The sequence below is a fragment of the Girardinichthys multiradiatus genome, chromosome 7, assembly GCF_021462225.1.
Source record: "Girardinichthys multiradiatus isolate DD_20200921_A chromosome 7, DD_fGirMul_XY1, whole genome shotgun sequence".
Taxonomy (NCBI): domain Eukaryota; kingdom Metazoa; phylum Chordata; class Actinopteri; order Cyprinodontiformes; family Goodeidae; genus Girardinichthys; species Girardinichthys multiradiatus.
This window is the reverse complement of record NC_061800.1, coordinates 38,452,655-38,471,201: the sequence shown is the minus strand read 5'-3', so window position 1 is coordinate 38,471,201 and position 18,547 is coordinate 38,452,655. Positions and strand designations below refer to the sequence as shown.

Here is an 18,547-nt window from a genome sequence, read left to right as displayed (position 1 = left end):
GCACAGCTGAGTAAAAGAAACTGAAATGCATTTTCCCCTACCATCTGACAGTGGACTTACCGACATGACATTTAATAACTTGTTGTCATTGCTCAATTGCCTTCTCATGTGGAATTGACACATCTCCTTTAAACAATTGAGTTAAAGAAGCAAGAAAGATATGGATTTATTTTATTGAGCCTTTGTCTAATCTTTATATTTCTTCGACACCGATTCAGACATTCTCTGTAGTAAGAATAGACATACATAGAAATGTATGTCTGTTTTCTTTTGATTCCTGAATTTGATGTGAGGATATAGGAAAGATTTTTCTTCCATATTAATTATAGATGTTAAATGTCTTGTTTCCCAATATGACAGCTCGCCAGAAATCTGGACCTTTATTACATCTTATTGACCCATGTTAATAATCTAAAATCTAATGAAATGACACTTAAAGATTGCAAAAGAAACATAACATACTGTCTGACAAAGAAAAACAACTAATCACTTGACACAAAAACTAAAAGGGAAATTTGTAATAGGGAATAAATATTTAAAATGTTATTTACAGTGCTGTGATTAAAATCTAAGATTGAAAAAGGCTTGTCAGTCTTTCAGGAGCCTAATATTGATTTAATGGGCTGGGTAAATTGAAAAATAGCTGATTCGTCTGGCTGGAAGTTCACTCTAGGAATGGAAGGCTGTCACCTTTGGATTTCTTAATATTCCCCGCTTTGGACGACTTACAGAACCAGGATAAAAAACTGAAAGCTTGCACAGTTTTACACAAAAAATAGAGAAATGTACTGTAGCACACAATATAAATGATACAGTTTAACTCATAACTCATCGTACTGGAAGGCTTTCCTTCCAGGGTGTGGAGACATTTTGAGGGAGGGACCAAGCAATTAAAGTGGACTTGGGGTAAGAAGAGAGACAAGTCATGTTAGACAGACGATGAGAAATGGATCCCACTGTTTTTCCAAAACATCATTTTTCAGGCATCTCTAACAAAACTCATTATAAAAATCATTAAAATCACTGTAACTATCTTATGACTGGGCTGTTCTCCCATTACTATTTTCCTACAACATGTAATCAATCTATTAAATAAAAGACATAATTCTCATTCAAGTTTTGACACATCAACGATTAAGATTATGTTACATTTAATTAAGGACTATTTCAAAGCTTTAATTTGTAAATTGGTAAAATTATATTATTCATTCAAGGCCTCTGAGATGTGTAAACAGACACCATTAATGCACAAAGTATTTCAAAGGGCTTTGCAGAAAAAAGGAAAAGAGATAAGACAGTCACATTAAACACAATAAACACATAAAATAAATAATAATGGTTTTGGCATTACATAAAATAAATAAATAAATAACAAATGGGGGGAGAATGAGAAGTCCGTGGGGAATGAAGGCAGGGAGAGATGTCCGGAGAATGATTTGTGGTTTATTTGCCTGCAGCGGAGGTGCAATCCAGAGGGCTTGGATGGCTGCAATGCTGGGCGGACAGGTAGTGCAGAAAGAAGGAAGCCAGTCGTGGAGGTAATGATCCGGAGTCCACAGGAAGCTTGGGACGAGAAGGTGAGTCCACAAATGGTCATCAGAGACCGGGCTGTTGTCAGGGAAACCCTTGGAGAGGAGAGACACAGGAACGAGGGTTAGCAAAGGAAGAACACAAGAAGCTCAGAGGAAAGCTCAGGCTTGGCTCAGAGGTAACTAAGATACAAGGATGAATGCTCAGAAACACAAGAGGTGGCTTGTTGTTATCATTGATGGTTAACATTCAGGCGAAGAGTGACTGGCTTCCAGCCTCTTTATTCTGCCTGGCTGATTGTGTCTGATGTGCTGCACCTGTGCAGAGGTGCACAGGTGCAGCCCTCTGGTTGGATGGCTGCAGAACAAAACAGACAGGAACAGAACCAACAAACACCACATCCTGACATCACCCCCCCCCCAACAGCCGCCACCTGGCGGCCCAGACAATGTGGACAGACAGGAAGCAGGAAGCCTCAAAATCCTTGATAAGAGTGGGATCTAAAATAAAAGAGCGGGGCACCCAGGTACGTTTTTCAGGGCCGTAACCCTCCCAATCAACAAGGTATTGGAAACCCCAACCTCGCCGACGGGAGGCCAAGATCCTCCTAATGTCGTACGCTGGGTGTCCATCAATGTCCCGGGTGGGTGGAAGGGGCTCGGAAGGAGGGGACAAGGTGTTGGAATGAACCGGTTTTACCTGGGAGACGTGGAATGTGGGGTGAATCTTGAGACTGGTGGGTAGCTGGAGGCAGACAGTGGCAGGACCAATGATGGACTGGATCTTGAAGGGGCCGATGTATCTGGGGGAAAGTTTCTTAGAGATGGATTTTAAATGAATGTCTCGTGTGGAAAGCCAAACCTGTTATCCTGGTTGATAATCTGGAGCTGGCGTGCGTTTGCGGTCTGTGATTCTCTTATTTTGGGCAACGGTACGGTTGAGTGCAGTTATGGCATTGGTCCAGATGTTACAGCAGTGACAGAAATTGTAGTGACAGAAATTATCTCATGCACTTCAGATTCATTAAAAAAGTTGAAATAGCCATTTAATGTATCATCAAAGTTTACAAGGCAGACCTAACATTTGTGTCATCAGGGTTCCCACAGTGCTTACAACCTATACATATTATTTTACTATTTCTTGTTTTCTAGTGATTACACAAAATGATGCCACACATATGAGTTTAAAGAAATGGATGCTTCTTTTTTGCTAAGTGGAACTTCTAAATATGAATTTTATTTTTTTGAACAGGCTGTTTGTTTCTTGAAAATTTGTACTATGCTTTCCCCGCTTTTAAAATAATGGTGTTTTGGCTCAAAATGTTCACATGCTTTTGCAATGTTAGGAAAATGTTAGGAAAAGTAGCACAGCATTGTAACTGTACAGAGTTATGTTGCATCAGACACCTCTGTTTGGATGATTCTGTGCACAGAAGCGTTGCACTTTTTCAAGCAGTGCACTTTTTCAAGTATTGCACTTAACAGTTTGATGACTCTAGAAAAGAAAGTCCCTACTCTTGGATGCCTAGCATGCCAGGCACAGTGAAAGCATAGAAAACAAGAGCACACATGCAGCGAGAGCATTTTGTTCTGTCACAACAAAATTGAAGCATGCAGTTGGCTGGCTTGCATTATGGATCAAGTGCTCGCTAAAAACATCCTAGATGTTTGTATTCAGAGGAAAATTTGTAGTTGGGGAAATTTGGAAAAATTTAGTATTCATGTGCATTTATATTTAGAGGTTTCACTGTATAATCTAATGTTGTCAGCAAGCCAACACAAAGTAACAAGAGTAACTTCCTTTTTTACTTCAAAATAAGAGTCTTAAACATGGATACAGGATGTGAAGCATAAAGCATTCACCTTTATCTCTGGGGCTCATCATATTTGTCTGGCAACACAAGGGTTTGAAACAGTTTATTTGGTGCTTTGCCCCTTTAGCTCACTATTTCTACTAGAGTCAGAGTAGCCTAAAAGAACGTTTCCAACAATGCCATCTTGGGAATTTCACCCAAGTATATGAAGAACAGCACTAGTAAGGCAAAACGGTTTGTTTCACTTAGAGATAAGGCAAGAGTTGTGTTTCCATAATTAAAAGACATTAATTTATTATTCTAAGTTCCTTTTAAAAACCATGACCAGTTGACAACTTCAATCATACAGCGAAAGGGATAGAGGATGTTCAGGACTGAAGCTTACAGGATTTTCCCTGATGTAGAATAATAAGAATACAGGAGTTGTGGCAAATATTAACTCCAGTCCTGTTTCAGAGACACTGGTGGAGATTGCAACAAATTTTGCAGTGTTCTGTTAAATCCTTACATCCGTTTATGTCAAAATTGAACTTCATGGAGCAATAATCAACCAAATTCCACTCAATTAATCTTAACCCTCTACCAGCATAAGCTATAGGCCTCACGTTGCCTCCTTCACATGTGAGAGTACAGAACCAAGTCCACCATGGTTTGCATTAACATCCAATATAAATGGAAGGGAGAGGTCAGCATAAGTCAGGATAGGTGCAGTAGTGAGTTTATCCTTCAAAGCCTCTGTTACGGCTGGTGGCCGTATGTGTGTGTTTTGTTCTGTACCATCATCAACAGACTGGCCAGCCGATGTCGCTGCGGAGGCCCTTTTTCCCTCCGTGCTGTTGATGCCGTTGTTTCTGATGGGATCGGATGTCTTCTGCTCTCCTACTGGATCTTCGCTGGTCAGGGGAGGTCCCAAGATGGCGGAGTGAGAGGTGTTGTTTTTGCAGGTTCTCTGCATGCAGTTAATGTTTAGCCTAGATTTAATCCAATTTGTGTGCTTTAGCCCTGTTTTAAAGTGTCTTAGGCTTTTTTTTTTTTAGTTTAATAACTTTTTGAAACTTTTTCAGCCTTTTTGTTCTTTTTGTCGTCTGGGAGTTCATCTACGGAGGCTAGCATGTCAGACCACGATTACAATCGGCTGGCTCTTCAAGAGGCTTGCGACGAAGATATTATTGAAGAAATTGAGTTGGTTGGAGTCACGTCTGATTCTTCTTGTAAAGAACAGAAAATGAACTGGGATCACACACCTATTAAGAACAAAAGCCTGAATGTAAGGAGGACACAGCTAATGCCATTCTTCGTGCGATAGGAGAACTTAACACAAAGATGGATAATCAGACTATAATTTTGAAAAGCATTGAAAAACGTATCGAAGCTAATACTGTCGCCATTGAGGTTAATACGACAGCCATTTCAGAGCTTCAAGCTTCAATTAACCTTCTCAAAAAAGAAAACACAGCGCTGAGGATTTCCTGTGAAGACCATGCTCGTTACAAGAGAGGTTGGAACTTGAGGGTGACCGGACTGCCTGAGAAAGACAACGAGAACCTACGGGAATCCATGATCGGGATCCTCACTAGGATTATTCCTGTCTCAGTGGATCGGCTGCGTGATACGGTCGACAACGTTCACAGATTGGGGAAAAAAGCCGATGCCGCTTCGGCCAACAACCGTCCCAGAGCCATGATCATTCAACTCGGAATGCATACCTAAATGGATGCATACCGGCATACCTGCAAGAAGGTTTCGTCCTGATCGATTATAGAAGAGTGGTCACCACCAGGTTCTTTTTACTCCCACTGGTATGGTATATATTATGTTTGTATTTGTTTAAAGGGCTATCGCATTATTCCATATAGTTGTTACTGGCTATGTTATCTAATTCCTGCTCATTGTTCCTGAGATTAGTTTTTGCACAACTACTGTGTTTATTTCATGTTGTCATTACTTTCACTTAATACTAGGGGTTTAAAAAATATTGTTAAACGTAAGGCTATTTTTCTTTATTGCAAGGAGCAAAAGGTAAATTGTGGTTTTCTGCAAGAAACTAATTTATCAAGTGAACAGGCTAAATTCTGGAGACTTCAATGGGGTGATCCAATTTATTTTAGTTATGGTGCGTCGCATTCAGCTGGGGTTATGATTATGTTTTATAAATTCCCAGGTTCTTTGTTGGAGCATATCAGTGATGCAAATGGCCACTGGGTAACTGTAATAGTGGAGATTGATGGAAATAAGATAATTTTGGTGTGTGTATATGGATATAATAATAAAACAATGAATAGTATATTTTTTGCTGACCTCGGAGTGATGATAAAACAATGGAAAATAAAATATTCCTCTGATCAGGTTATTTTAGGAGGAGATTTTAATGTAACTCCAGATGAATCGGTTGATCGCCTCCCCTTTCATGGGCAGCACCATAATTATAACGGTATTTTTGTAAACTTAATTTCTAATATAAATTTGACAGGCTGCTGGAGAATTAGAAATCCTAATACCAGACAATACTCCTGGTTCAGTCCTTCCGGAAATGACCAGTGTTCTAGGCTAGATTACTGGTTAATCCCTGATAATCAGGCAAATAATATTTCAAGTTGTGAAATCTCAGCGGCTCCTCTTACAGATCATTGTTCAGTTACTTTGTTTCTCTCTCTTAATAAATCTAAATCGTCTTCAAACTTTGCTTGGAAGTTTAATAGTAATCTGCTGAATAATAAAACGTTCTGTTCAGAAGTTCTGAACCTCATTAAGGATATTTAAGTTATGGATTTGTCTCCCTTAAATAAGTGGGAGTGGTTTAAATTTAATGTTAGGATAACTGCAATAAAGACAGGCAAACTTGCTTCAAAGCTGAGGAGACAGAAACAATCCCAACTTACTGGCAATATTAATTTTCTATGTTCAAAATCATTTTTATTGTATGAAGAGCTGGGTCAGCTGGATGTTTTCAAATCTCAACTAGACGATGTTCTTCTGGAAAGCAAGGGGGGCTTTCATTCGCTCCAGAGATTGCTGGATTGAGGACGGCGAAAATAACTCTTCATATTTTCTCAGTTTAGAGAGGCAGAGACAGTCCAAAAAGAAGATTGGGAAACTAATCATTAATGGTAGCGTCACTGAAGACCCGGTTTTAATACATACAGCAATTAGAAATTTTTATAATGATCTTTATTGTTCTAAGTATTCGGAATCCAATTGCCAGTCTTTTTTTGATAAAATTCAGGAATCTGTTGAAAAAATTAATCTTGATTTTAGAAATCTTATGGAAGATGACTTAAGAATCGGAGAGCTTGATGTAGTAATACAGCAAATGGGAAAGGGTAAATCTCCAGGCCTAGATGGGTTAACCACTGAATTTTATATTTTCTTCTGGAAAGATTTATGAAAACTATTATTTGAGGCCCTGCTGGAATGCATTTCAAACAATAGCCTCTTTCCCACCATGAAACGAGGTCTGATTACTCTGATCCCCAAAGCCAACAAAGATCCTTTATTACTAGACAATTGGAGACCCATCACTCTTTTATGTACAGATTACAGAGTTTTAGCTCTTGTTTATGCCAATCGCTTAAACAGTGGATTAGGAACGATTATTAATGAGTGCCAATCAGCATTTTTAAAGGGAAGAAATATCCATCATCATACTAGACTGATTTTTGATATGATTGATTATCGTAGCTTTATTGATAGTGACAGTTTTATTTTATTCTTGGATTTCTTTAAGGCTTTTGACTCACTGGAACACTGCTTTATAATAAAAACCTTAAAATATTTTGGCTTTGGGGAGTAATTTTGTAATATAATCAGATTATTTTATAATGACATAAGTAGCTCAGTTTCCCTGGGAATGAGTATGACCCCTAGTTTCTCTATGTCAAGAGGAATCAGGCAGGGCTGCCCAATTTCACCTAAATTATTTATATTAACAACTCAAATGCTTTCCTTACTAATTATGAAAAATTCTAACTTGCATGGTATTAAAATTTTTGATAAGGAATTCAAGATAAGTCAATTTGCGGACGATACAACAATTTTTCTCAGAGATATAACTATGGTAGACATCGCGCTAAAATCCATTTTAATATTAATAAATGTGAACTTCTGCCGATCCATTCCAGCTCTGTCGAGTCTGTTGCCTCCATAACAGTTAAGTCCGAAGTTAAATATCTGGGAATATTGATTTAAAAAAATACTATTAGAAGAGAGGAGGAAAACACTGGAAGATGCTTGGATGATATGAAGAGATCCTTGAACCGTTGGTTAACTAGAGATCTGACTATTTTTGGACGAACCCTTCTATCCAAAGCTGAAGGAGTGTCCAAATTCATTTATCCATGCCATTCTACTTTCATCTCTGACAAAAATATTAAGAAAGCCAATTCAATAATTTTTCAATTTATTTGGAGGAACAAAACTCACTATCTACGACGATCTCATCTTATTAAAGACTATGATAAGGGAGGAATTAGAGCCTTAGATTTTGAGGCTCTGATTGGATCATTTAGAATAAATTGGCTGAAGACTTATTTGTCTCATTCCAACTCAATGTGGTTAAATATCCCTAAATCTATATTATTGGATCATTTAGAATAAATTGGCTGAAGACTTACTTGTCTCATTCCAACTCAATGTGGTTTCATATCCCTAAATCTATATTTAAAATCCTTGGTGGCTTGGATTTCCTGCTCAAATGTGATTTTGAATTAACAAAGATTCCTATTTCACTGTCTAATTTTCATAAACAAGTTTTACATTTTTGGAAAATGATATTTACCCACAATTTTACCCCACATGGATCCGTAGTGTGGAATAACAGATCAATACTAATAAATAGAAAATCTATTTTTAAAACTGACTGGTATGAAAAAGGCATTCTGTTTATAACTGACTTAATGGATAGTAATGGTGTCTTGTTAAATCATAGAGATTTTACCAAAAAATTTAATCTGAACTGTACTTGCAATGAGTATCTAAAAGTATGCAAAGCTATTCCTGTAGCTCTGATCCATCTCATCCAAAACACCTTAAGATATTCAAGTATTACTTCATCTTTACCCAAACTGAAGATTGGAGAATATAGTGTGACTGATAGAAAATGCAATAATGTTATGCTTGTGACTGCCTTCAAATCTAAATTATTTAATGATTACAATAATAATATCTTGGTAACAATAAATTTGTCTTTAATTGAGAAGGCGTTCTCCAAGTATGTGAAATGACCGATATCACCTAAGGTTAAAGAGACTCATTTCAAAATCTCTCACAATATTTACCCAGTGGCAGAATTTTTGCACAAAAGATTTAAATTTGATTCAACTTGTTGTGCTTTTGTGAATGTCCAGAAGAATCCCTTGATCATCTCATTAAAAACTGGTTGTCCCGTAAAATCGAAGACATCCCAGAGATAACCATCAACCACATATTATACTATGTTGATGACCTTGATTGTCAAATATCTGACATGGTAAATATTGTTTTCTTGCTTGTTAAATATCATATACACTGCTGTAAATGGAAAGGTTCTACTCCTTGTTTTGATTTTTTTTCTTAACCAATTTAAACTGTATTACACATCACTGAAATATTTGAAATCCGTTTATGCAAAAAATGTAACTGCCAATATCTCTACCTTTCTTTTGTTTTAAATCTTGCTCTATTTCTATTCAGTTGCCTTACTGTTTATGTGTTTGTTTTTAGTCTTAGCCCCATGTTCTGTGTTTCTTTTTATACCTATGTTGCAACGTTCTTTGTACCTCTACAAGTTTTTGTATACCGCTTGGAAAGAAAGAAAATAATAAAAAAAATCTTCGCTGGTCACTCTCTTCTTCCCTGGATACTCTCTTCTCCGCTGTTCCTGACGGACTCGGATCTCCCTGCGTGCTCTGCACTCCTCCTGCTGGACGTGGAGTTCATGTTGGACTATTCATTTCCTGGTTCTTCCGAATTCGCCGCCAATCATTGAAGAGACTGCAATATATAAACTCTCTGCACCTGCCACTAAAGGCAGCTGTGATTTGGACAGAACAGCTCGCCACTTCTGACTTTGGTGTTGTGAAACTTTGAAGCTTGGTTATTTTGTATGCTTACCCGCTTGTTGGGAAGCTTGGTTATTTTGTGTGCTCACCTGCTTGATGGTTAGCTTGACTCCATCTTGGTTCAGAGGAGTCTCTTTAAAGCTTGTTAAGCTTTATCTTGATTGGTTTGTTTGCTTGTTGTTAGCGGGGACACTTTGATTGAAGAAACTGTTGAATTAGCTTGTCCCTCCTTTTGGGGGATTATTTTTAGTTAAATTACTGATTGTTGTGTATTTTGTTAAATTTATAGTCATTGTATATTTTGGGTTTTACCTCTTTTTTATTTTTATACGGTTTGTACTTCGTTAAGTACCCTCCTTTTGTTTGTTTTGTTACAAATAACAGAAACTGAACTGAAAAGCAATAAATTACTCTTTCATTCACAAAACCAATAACACCTGGTTCAAATGTTTACTTCCTCCTACCCCTAGACCGAGTGGGGTTGTAACAGCCTCAAAACGTGACATTTCTTGGTCCAGTGCCTAATGACTCTCTTGTCCAGCTTCTTTCTAGACTTAGTATTTTGCATTTTTGCAACTCATGGAATGGGGCAGCCAACCTGGCAAACCCCTCTAGGAACATACAATAGTAACAGCAAAACCCATGAATGGCCGCTGTTCTGAGGTGGTGGGGTAGCCGGTTGGCCACCACTTATACCTTGCTGGGATCTGTGGAGACACCCTTATCATAAATAAGATGGCCTAAGTAGCGCACCTCCTGCTGGAAGAAGGCACATTTTGCCAGCTTTACCTTGAGGCCCTCCTTCTGCAGCCTCTTAATCCTGCACTACCTCCAGCCTCTCCAGGTGCTCCTTAACAGTTTATGAGAACGCCACAATGTCACAACAAAGTTTTTGGCCAATATGCTTCAACAACTGGGACCTGGTTATAGCTGCTACCTAAAGCCAATGTAAAATACCAACATGCGCCCGTCAGCGCACCTAAAGATTTCTCAATGCGGGAAGAGGAAAGGATCACTCCTGTTTTTAATATTAACCTGCCTGTAGTCAACATACATCATGAGACTACTATCTTTCTTTCTCACCAACACGATAGTGGAAGCATATGGGCTGCTACTCTTTCTTATTACTTGTGACTCGTGAAGTTGATATTTATGCTGCTTCACCACTTCATAATCAGATGGAGGGATCTGCCTAAAGCACTGGTGAACAGGATGATCATTCACGAAAGGAATCTCATTGGCAATTAGCAACTCAAAATATCATCATGAGCTGAGAATACACCAAGTGTGTGAAGAGAGGCCTCACCTTCTCCTCTTGCTCCAACTTGAATTGTACAGGGAAAGGTATAGAGGATATTCAGGACTGAGGGTTACCAGCAGGGGAAATAGTCGAATCACCAGAGACAGATTGAAAAAAAATAAAAACAAAAATGAAAATCAATGATTCATCGCAGGCACTTGTGAACATGCATTCAATCATGAAGGGAACCCGATACCAACCACATTCGCAGCGCATGGGGACCGACACCTGGAAGACCTTCCACCACCTTAGCTCGCAGCCTGGACACAAAGGGAAGACCAGCAGGGTTACACACAATTAAAAATGAAAGAAAACAACTTCAATTTGGCAACTGCCTAAGGCTGTCTTACTTAACATTATATAAACAAAATCATTTATCAAAACATATAAAATAGTATAAATATTTCCCTACACAGAGGACTATTTCTTAGGTTCATCAGATCTCCAGCAGCCATCTATTTTAAGGCTTTTGAAAACACCTTTACCAAAGGGAGCCAAAAATTGTGAAGGGTGCCATATTAGGACCCTGGTAAAGTTCAGAGCTCAGACTCTTGCTCAGACTCTTTACCTCAGTGCAGTCCAAAACCCAAATAAAAAACTGACTTTGTTTTGTGAAAGAATGTTTCATCTCGGGTTATTGGTCTTTTTAATATTTTATCTCCACGTGATCATACTGTATTTTGATCTAGGCTACCGAGCTTTTTTTCCTCTTTTCTTTTAGTTTTACATTAGCACTACAAAAGAGACAATCCCTTCAAGGTATGCGGGCATGAAAAAAACCCAAACTGCAGGGGAGTCTCTTTTTGGCTAACAGATTAAAAATCATTGAAAGAAAAAAATCTAATTTCCTGTATCGAACAATGCAAACTTTAAATCAAAGGAATGAGTATGTTTTTAATCTAAAAAATATTTTAACCAGTGACCAACCATCCAAAGATGAGACAAACTGCAGCTTTTAATAAGATCACTACAGTACATAATGCCACATGACCTTTTGCAAGGCTTTTGGCTTCACCTCCAGATTGGAACATTTAGCTGTCGCTGTAGCCAATTATTTCTCAGGTACCTCCTGTTGTGCAGGATAATAGCACTTAATTAGCCAGAGAATGTAGGGCAGACTCCCTCTTTTCCCTCTCATCTCCCATTCTCTTTATCTGTCGGCCTTTCTCTGCTGGAACACGGCTATCCAGTAGGGTTTACAGTGAGAGCCAATCATGTCCACTCTACCACTCCAGCACTCACCTGCACAGCAAGGGGTCGTGGGCCTCTGCAGTACGGTTGGGACATAATCAGGGTCTGCACAGGTATCATGCTTTCAGGGGAGAAAGGACACAACAGCAGCAGGCAGAAGGGAGGATGACAGTCCATCTGCCTCTACAGCCCGAAGGCCGATCATCATCATCATCACTGTCCAGCAGGGCAGAAACAAGAGGAAAGAGGCTGCACTGAAGGGGATTGAAATGGTGGATAAACTCTGTCCTACAAAAATAAGGTATCTGGGGTTACATTCAAGAGCAAGAGGCAGGTTAGAAATAGACTCTGATAAGGATGAGAAAAAAAGAATATTCACAGGATGAAGCTAAAATTTCAAATATAGCCAACCAGTCACTTAACGAAAGTCATGTTTACTTTGCATAGTGCAAACACAATCCTGGTGTCATAAGCATATAAAAAGGATAGTTCCATTTATTTTAAGTGAGGTTCTGGTAAAACATTATAGAAAGTGGTGAAAGTTAGTTTCCAATACTGGCAAAGTGTGGCTAACTTTATTAAGTGTTGGGTAAATTTAAACAACCCTCAAACCACAGTGACAGGTTTGCATTTTGAACAGAGAATAATGCTCACTTTTTAAAACTGACCTGTAGGGGGCAGTGATGCAACTGAGCTGGTGAATGACTGCTAAAGCCCATCATCAGTACAAGAAGAACTAAATAATATTTGCATTATATCACTGGTATTAAACAGTTGGCAAAAGCCCAGATGTGAACCATCCAGTTCCTGTTGTCCCTCTCCATTCAAAAATGGACCTTACATTTATAAGGTCCAATTTTGAATGAACCTTATGAATATATAAGTATCACAATTTGGATGATTATTTGAAAGAAGCCAGTTTTCATTCAATCAGAATTCATTCTGTTGTGTTACTAAGGACACTAAGGGACTCTATCAACTAAGTGCTAGGACTCAGTGCTATGTATAGTATCTGGAATTTTGTAGGATTCTTAATAGTAACTCTTTGAAAGATCTCTGATAAATGACAGTAAAATCAACCAGTTATTTCATTACTTTAAATACGTTTATTATTGGGTCATTGCAATGACATATGTGCCATATAAATTTCCTTAAATTAATCTAGCTGGATAATTGAATAATCTGCTTTCGGAGATGGAAAAGTTGATTGAAATTGGTCAGTTTTCCAAAACAGATCCAAATTTTAAGCCTTGACAAAATATTTATAATGATATTGGGCCTCTAAAAACTTAGTTTTATAATAAGCAGAAAGCATAGATCTTGTTTACATCAAACCCATAACCAGATGATTTAAATTTGGATTAAATTTGTTATTCCAACAGAGAATTGATCCCAAGCACATATCAAAACTGGGCTTGGAATGGATAAAGCAGACTTACATTATGCTTCTGCAATGGCTTCAAAACCACTTAAAATTTGTGGACCATGCATAAAGTCTAGATCGTAGTATCAAAGTAACCTGTTGATAGATAAATGAGTTCTACCATTTCTAATTGCAAGATTAGTCAAATAACCAACCAGACCATATTTAATGATTGTTAAAATAACTTTCAGTACAGGCACCGAATATCAGAGCAACTTCAGATTTGCCTTTTCTCTTCATCACATCACCAAACATGCCGTTGCCAAATGAGAATACTATAAACAACAAAAGAGGATAGTAGATTTCCTGAGGAATAATATGAATGTCTCTCAAGGCCACTGGTTATTGGCACCAGCCGCTACAACCCTGCAAAAAATCAACAGGTACAAGAAAGCGGATGGCTAGATAATCTGTATGTGTAACTGCTGCAACATGTTAAAATAAGGTTGTAATTCATCTGAACAGTTTGTCATGTTGTTATTGTGGACTGTTTGGCTAAATTTAAAAGGTAACATGCAGTAACATAAACAAAAAGGCCTAAGAAGTCAAAGTGTCAGTGAAGTTTATTGGGTTTCTCATGTGAGGCAGGATGGATTCATATTTTGCCTGTGGCAGTTTTGAGGTCTGACAGCATTTCTTAGGGGATTTCAGATGTTGTTGATGTGGAGGGCATTAACTACCCAGTGGGGCTGATGATGCTGACAATAAAAACAACTAACCTCTTTTGGTATGTACAAGATGTATGGTTGTAGCTGAGTTTCACTCACTGAAATAAAAAAACTCTGCCATAGCTTTTGTTCATGTAGGATATAAACTAATTTACCAGTATGTCACAATGTTAGCACAATCCAAACCTGAATATATTAGTAAAAATGTATCCGTATTGAACTGAGGTCCTGGTAAATATCTATAAGAAGGCAATGTCTTACCTGCAGCAGATAACTTTCTTGGCATCCTCATTTAGAAACAATCCAGGTTAGTTGGTTGGCTGAAGCTAACAGCTATTCTGACGGGCCAACACCAATGCAGATTACACTGATATACCCCCAACAGGTCCCTAGGGTCATCTGACCAGGGCCTGCTGGTTGTACCATTTAGGGTGCTAAGGGTGACAGAGCCTTTTTCATCAAAATCTCCAGGACTGTGAAACTCTCTGAGTTAGAGAGCTGAGTTTTTTTTTAAAAAGCAACAAAATTTCATACTTTTAAAAATATGTTTTCTTAACTATTTGTGTTTAATGTCCTTGTCCTCTGTTTGTCCAGGATGGATTGTGGGCAGGGGTGACTCCAGAAAGTTTTCAAAGGGATGGCCAAATGTGGGGCAACTAATAATAGTTTTGGTAGACCAAAACTAAGTAATTTCAAGTTCAATGTCAGGGGTTTTATGGTGCTGTTGTCATACACTATACTGTCAAAAGTATTTGATTGTTGTCTTTGCTTGCATACACATATTAACTTAGGTTGAATACCATTTTGATTTTTATGGAGATTACATTTACATTGTTACCCACCTTTTGCTGCTATAAAATATTGTCTGCAAAGGCTTTTCAGAGGGTTTAGCAATGTGTTTATGGGTATTTTTAACCGTTCTTCCAGAAGTACATTTGTGTCGTCAGACAGTGATGTCGGATGAGAAAGCTTGGCTTGCAGTCTGCCCAAAATTCCCCCCCACGGAGATATTTGCCCAAAATATCTTGATATGTTGAAGCATTAAAAGTTCCTTTTATTGGAACCAAGAAAATTAAGTTTTGAGGATTTTGTGGAAATTTGGCGACCTTTGCAGGCTCCGCTCTTCAACATCCGCTGACATTTTTCATCTGCTCTGTGATTTTACATGTCTGAATGGCAGTCATTCCCATTCACTTCAACTTTGTTATACAACCACAAACACTTAACTGTGAGAAAATTTCATGACAGAACTTATTCCACAAGTGGTATTAGATTATGGATTTAACTGAGGTCCTGAGAGCCACCTATTCATTCACAAATGTATGTAGAAGCAGTCTGCATGCCCCTTGTGCTTGAATTCTATACACCTGTGACTATAGAAGTGATTGGAACACCTTAATTCACTGAACTGGATTGGTGAGCAAATACTTTTGACAGAATGTCTATTGAGGCGTGATGTGCAAAGCCATGAATCAGTGATATATCTTTAGAAGTGGCACTTCATGAAGGACACAAAAATGCCATAAAAATATATACAAATAGCAACTCATTGAAACATGCGCTCTCCAGTATTAAACTCATCTCACTGCTTAACAAAGCATGGTTACATTTAGGGTTAATTTAACTGGCCTTTCTAAAGGATAAGTGCTCCAAGTATAATATTCACAGTTTTAATAGGCTGCTAAACCTCTTGTCATTTTATGTATATGAAAAGTCTCAGTTGAAATTATACAGCCCTGTAGCATTATGATTTCATTTCCATTTATGATGTTGTAGTATTTTTTTACCATACAAGAATGTGTTTTTCTTTCTACAGTACTTTCTTTTCTACAGAGATCCATCGCAAATGTGAAACAACCTCAAAAGACAATGCCAATCAGTCTCACACACTACTGTATATTATTAAATAATACTCTAGTAAAATTCAACATATTAGAGCAAGCATTTGTGAGGACACTTTTGTTCCAGCCAGATAGTAAAGATTTAAAAATACTCTCCGCTGCCACAGTAAATGCATCTGGCCAAAAGGCCACCGGAATCAGAATCAGATTAATCAATTATAGCTTAAAGGTCAAACATACCCAGTCACAAACGGGAATGTTTGGCTCTACTTTTCTCTGTGCAGATCTGATGATTTTTCACAGCCATCGAGTAATTTAATGTTAATCTCCTCTGAACTACGAAATAAGAACACAGCTTCCATAAATTGCAAAGCAGAACAAACTATTTTCCTCTTGACTTGTCTATGATGACGGTCGATGCCCAGACAAACCGGCTGATGCCCGAGGTCGACGTCAGAAAATGGCGGCAGAAAACAGCGGCATTGCAATCAGAACAAAAGAACCGCCAGCCTGTAAAAGACTGCAGCCACTCATCAATTACCCACAAGACTGTGTGGGAAGTACAAAAGCTACCTAATTACAATTAATCTCAACTATAAATATAAAACAGGAGGTTAACATAGTATCACTTAACCATCTTTATGGTTCAGTGATGCCAAATGAGCAGGTTAATGAAAGCCAGTGTGCCTCACTAACACCCTTTGACTGGTCATTTTTTGCCATTCAAGCCAGTCTTGAAAATCCAATTTTCTATATGCTTGGTTTCCTCTTTATGTCTATTCAATTGTCACATCTTGCATCAGAGATTACCATTTTTTGCAGTTTTTTTTTACTTCTTTCTTAATCTGTCATGTACAGCAGGTACAATGCTTGGATAGGGCAAATCCTTTCTGCATGAGCTCCCCTTCTTTGGCAAGGACTTGAAAGGGAAAGAAAACTATTCAGCAGAAGGAATGAGTTCCGGGATTTTGAATATGTCAGAGACTTTTTAATCTTTGGGGGTAAAAGCCAACTAAAGAGAAAAACACTGACATTAAGAATTTAAGTCATTTGGGGGACCAAATGACTTAAATTCAAGTGGAAGAAAAGTTTACAAGCCAACTTTAAGAATAAATAAAGCTTTAAAACTCACACAGGCAGAAGCCCTGCACAGGTAACATGTCCCCTGCTGCTACATTAAACATTAAAGGTTTTTATATTTATGGCTGTTAATAGGCCTGTACAGGTAATGCTACAAGCTACAGTGCCAAGCTACAGTGCCATCAGAAAGTATTTACACAACTTTGTATTCTCCACATTTTGTACAATTACAGTATTTACACCTGTGGCTGGATTTTTAAAGCACCTTTGGTTGTAGTCATACGTAGTCTGAAATTAAGCTGTAAGCTAAAATTGAACTGTCATGATAAAACGTTCTTTTCTGAAGCCTAATCCACATTTTTCATAATTTCCCTTGATATCTTAAGTGTTTCTAACCTTCAAAAAAACATTTTTACACATAAAAAATGTTCGATAGGATCATTACATTGTATTGCCATGAGTCCCTGCTGATGGTAGAATTGCCCCATTTCTGTATAGGTACTTGAAATGTGAGATGAGCATTAAACTCAGAAAATCTTACTTCAACTATATCTTCCACTGCAGTTTATTCAATTCTAGTCCTTTGTGTTTTAATTTAATCAGTAAGCCCCACTATATCAGTGCCATCAGTTGCGTTACATTGGGGACCTGAAGCTAGCAGCCACCTTCTGATTTACCCTCATCGCCTGCCCAGGGAATCAGCCCTTTAACTGTGCAGATTGAGTTAGCTGAAGGCTATTCTCATAAAACCTGCGTGGGAGAATATAAAATATCTCCACAGTTCATGTTTAAATTGATTTTTTTAGCCTAATTTTGGCTTAAAAGCTATAGCATAGCTATAATGTAGCTACATACTTTCTCAGCAATACGTTAAAAGCTATTGTTTTCATGACGTGAATTAACAGGGATAACAGAGATCCACAAAGAAATCTTTTACTTTCCCAATTTTACAGCTACATTGGACACTAGTGAAAAATCTATTTTTCATGAGCGAGTGAACATCCATGTTTTATGAGGTTTGTCAGATACAAGTCAAGGTGGGATCCCTAAAACAATCAATTCTTCTTATGTTTTGAAGCATAGCTACTCCTTTTTTGCCTCCAGTAAAAATAGGTATAATTTTTATCAATTTCTACGTTTGTCCACTTCCCGAGCTTCTGAGAACTTATTTGCAATTAAATGTGGATCTAGGAACATATCACCTTGAGCAGAGAACTTATCACATGTATCAATAATCTGTCTAAATTCACTGATATCACAGCCAACCAAGGACTGCAGATGTGAAAACATTTAGAATCAAAAGAAAAACATGGAATGAGTCCATAAATGCAGTCTGATGCTTGAGGGGAGCAGAGCAGAGGCATCTCCAAATCAACCTAGAATCATCCATCTGTCCGTCCGTCCATCCATCCATCCATCCATCTTATTCATGAAGAATCTTGGAGAGGCTGGTGTCTATCTCCAGCTGTCATGTATGAGAGGCAACATGCACCCTGAACAGGTCACAGTGTATCTCAGAGCAACACAGAGATGCACAGGACAGAAAAACACATCCACTCCTAGGGGCAACGTAGAGAGATCACATAACCTAACATGTATGTTAGAGCCACCAAAATCAAGAAAAACAAGATGTAAAATGATTATAGCTGCTTCTATAACATTACTG

The 18,547-nt window shown here is 38.0% G+C and overlaps 1 long non-coding RNA gene across 1 annotated transcript; it reads right to left on the bottom strand.

Annotated features, from left to right (window-relative positions):
- Positions 1 to 317: 317 nt before the first annotated feature.
- Positions 318 to 12,433, bottom strand: LOC124871789. The gene is made up of 4 exons (XR_007039116.1): positions 11,921 to 12,433; positions 10,879 to 10,938; positions 10,685 to 10,741; positions 318 to 1,625 (listed from the first exon to the last, which is right to left on the bottom strand). It is a non-coding gene; the product is annotated as an uncharacterized LOC124871789 (long non-coding RNA).
- Between the last annotated feature and the right edge of the window lie 6,114 nt (positions 12,434 to 18,547).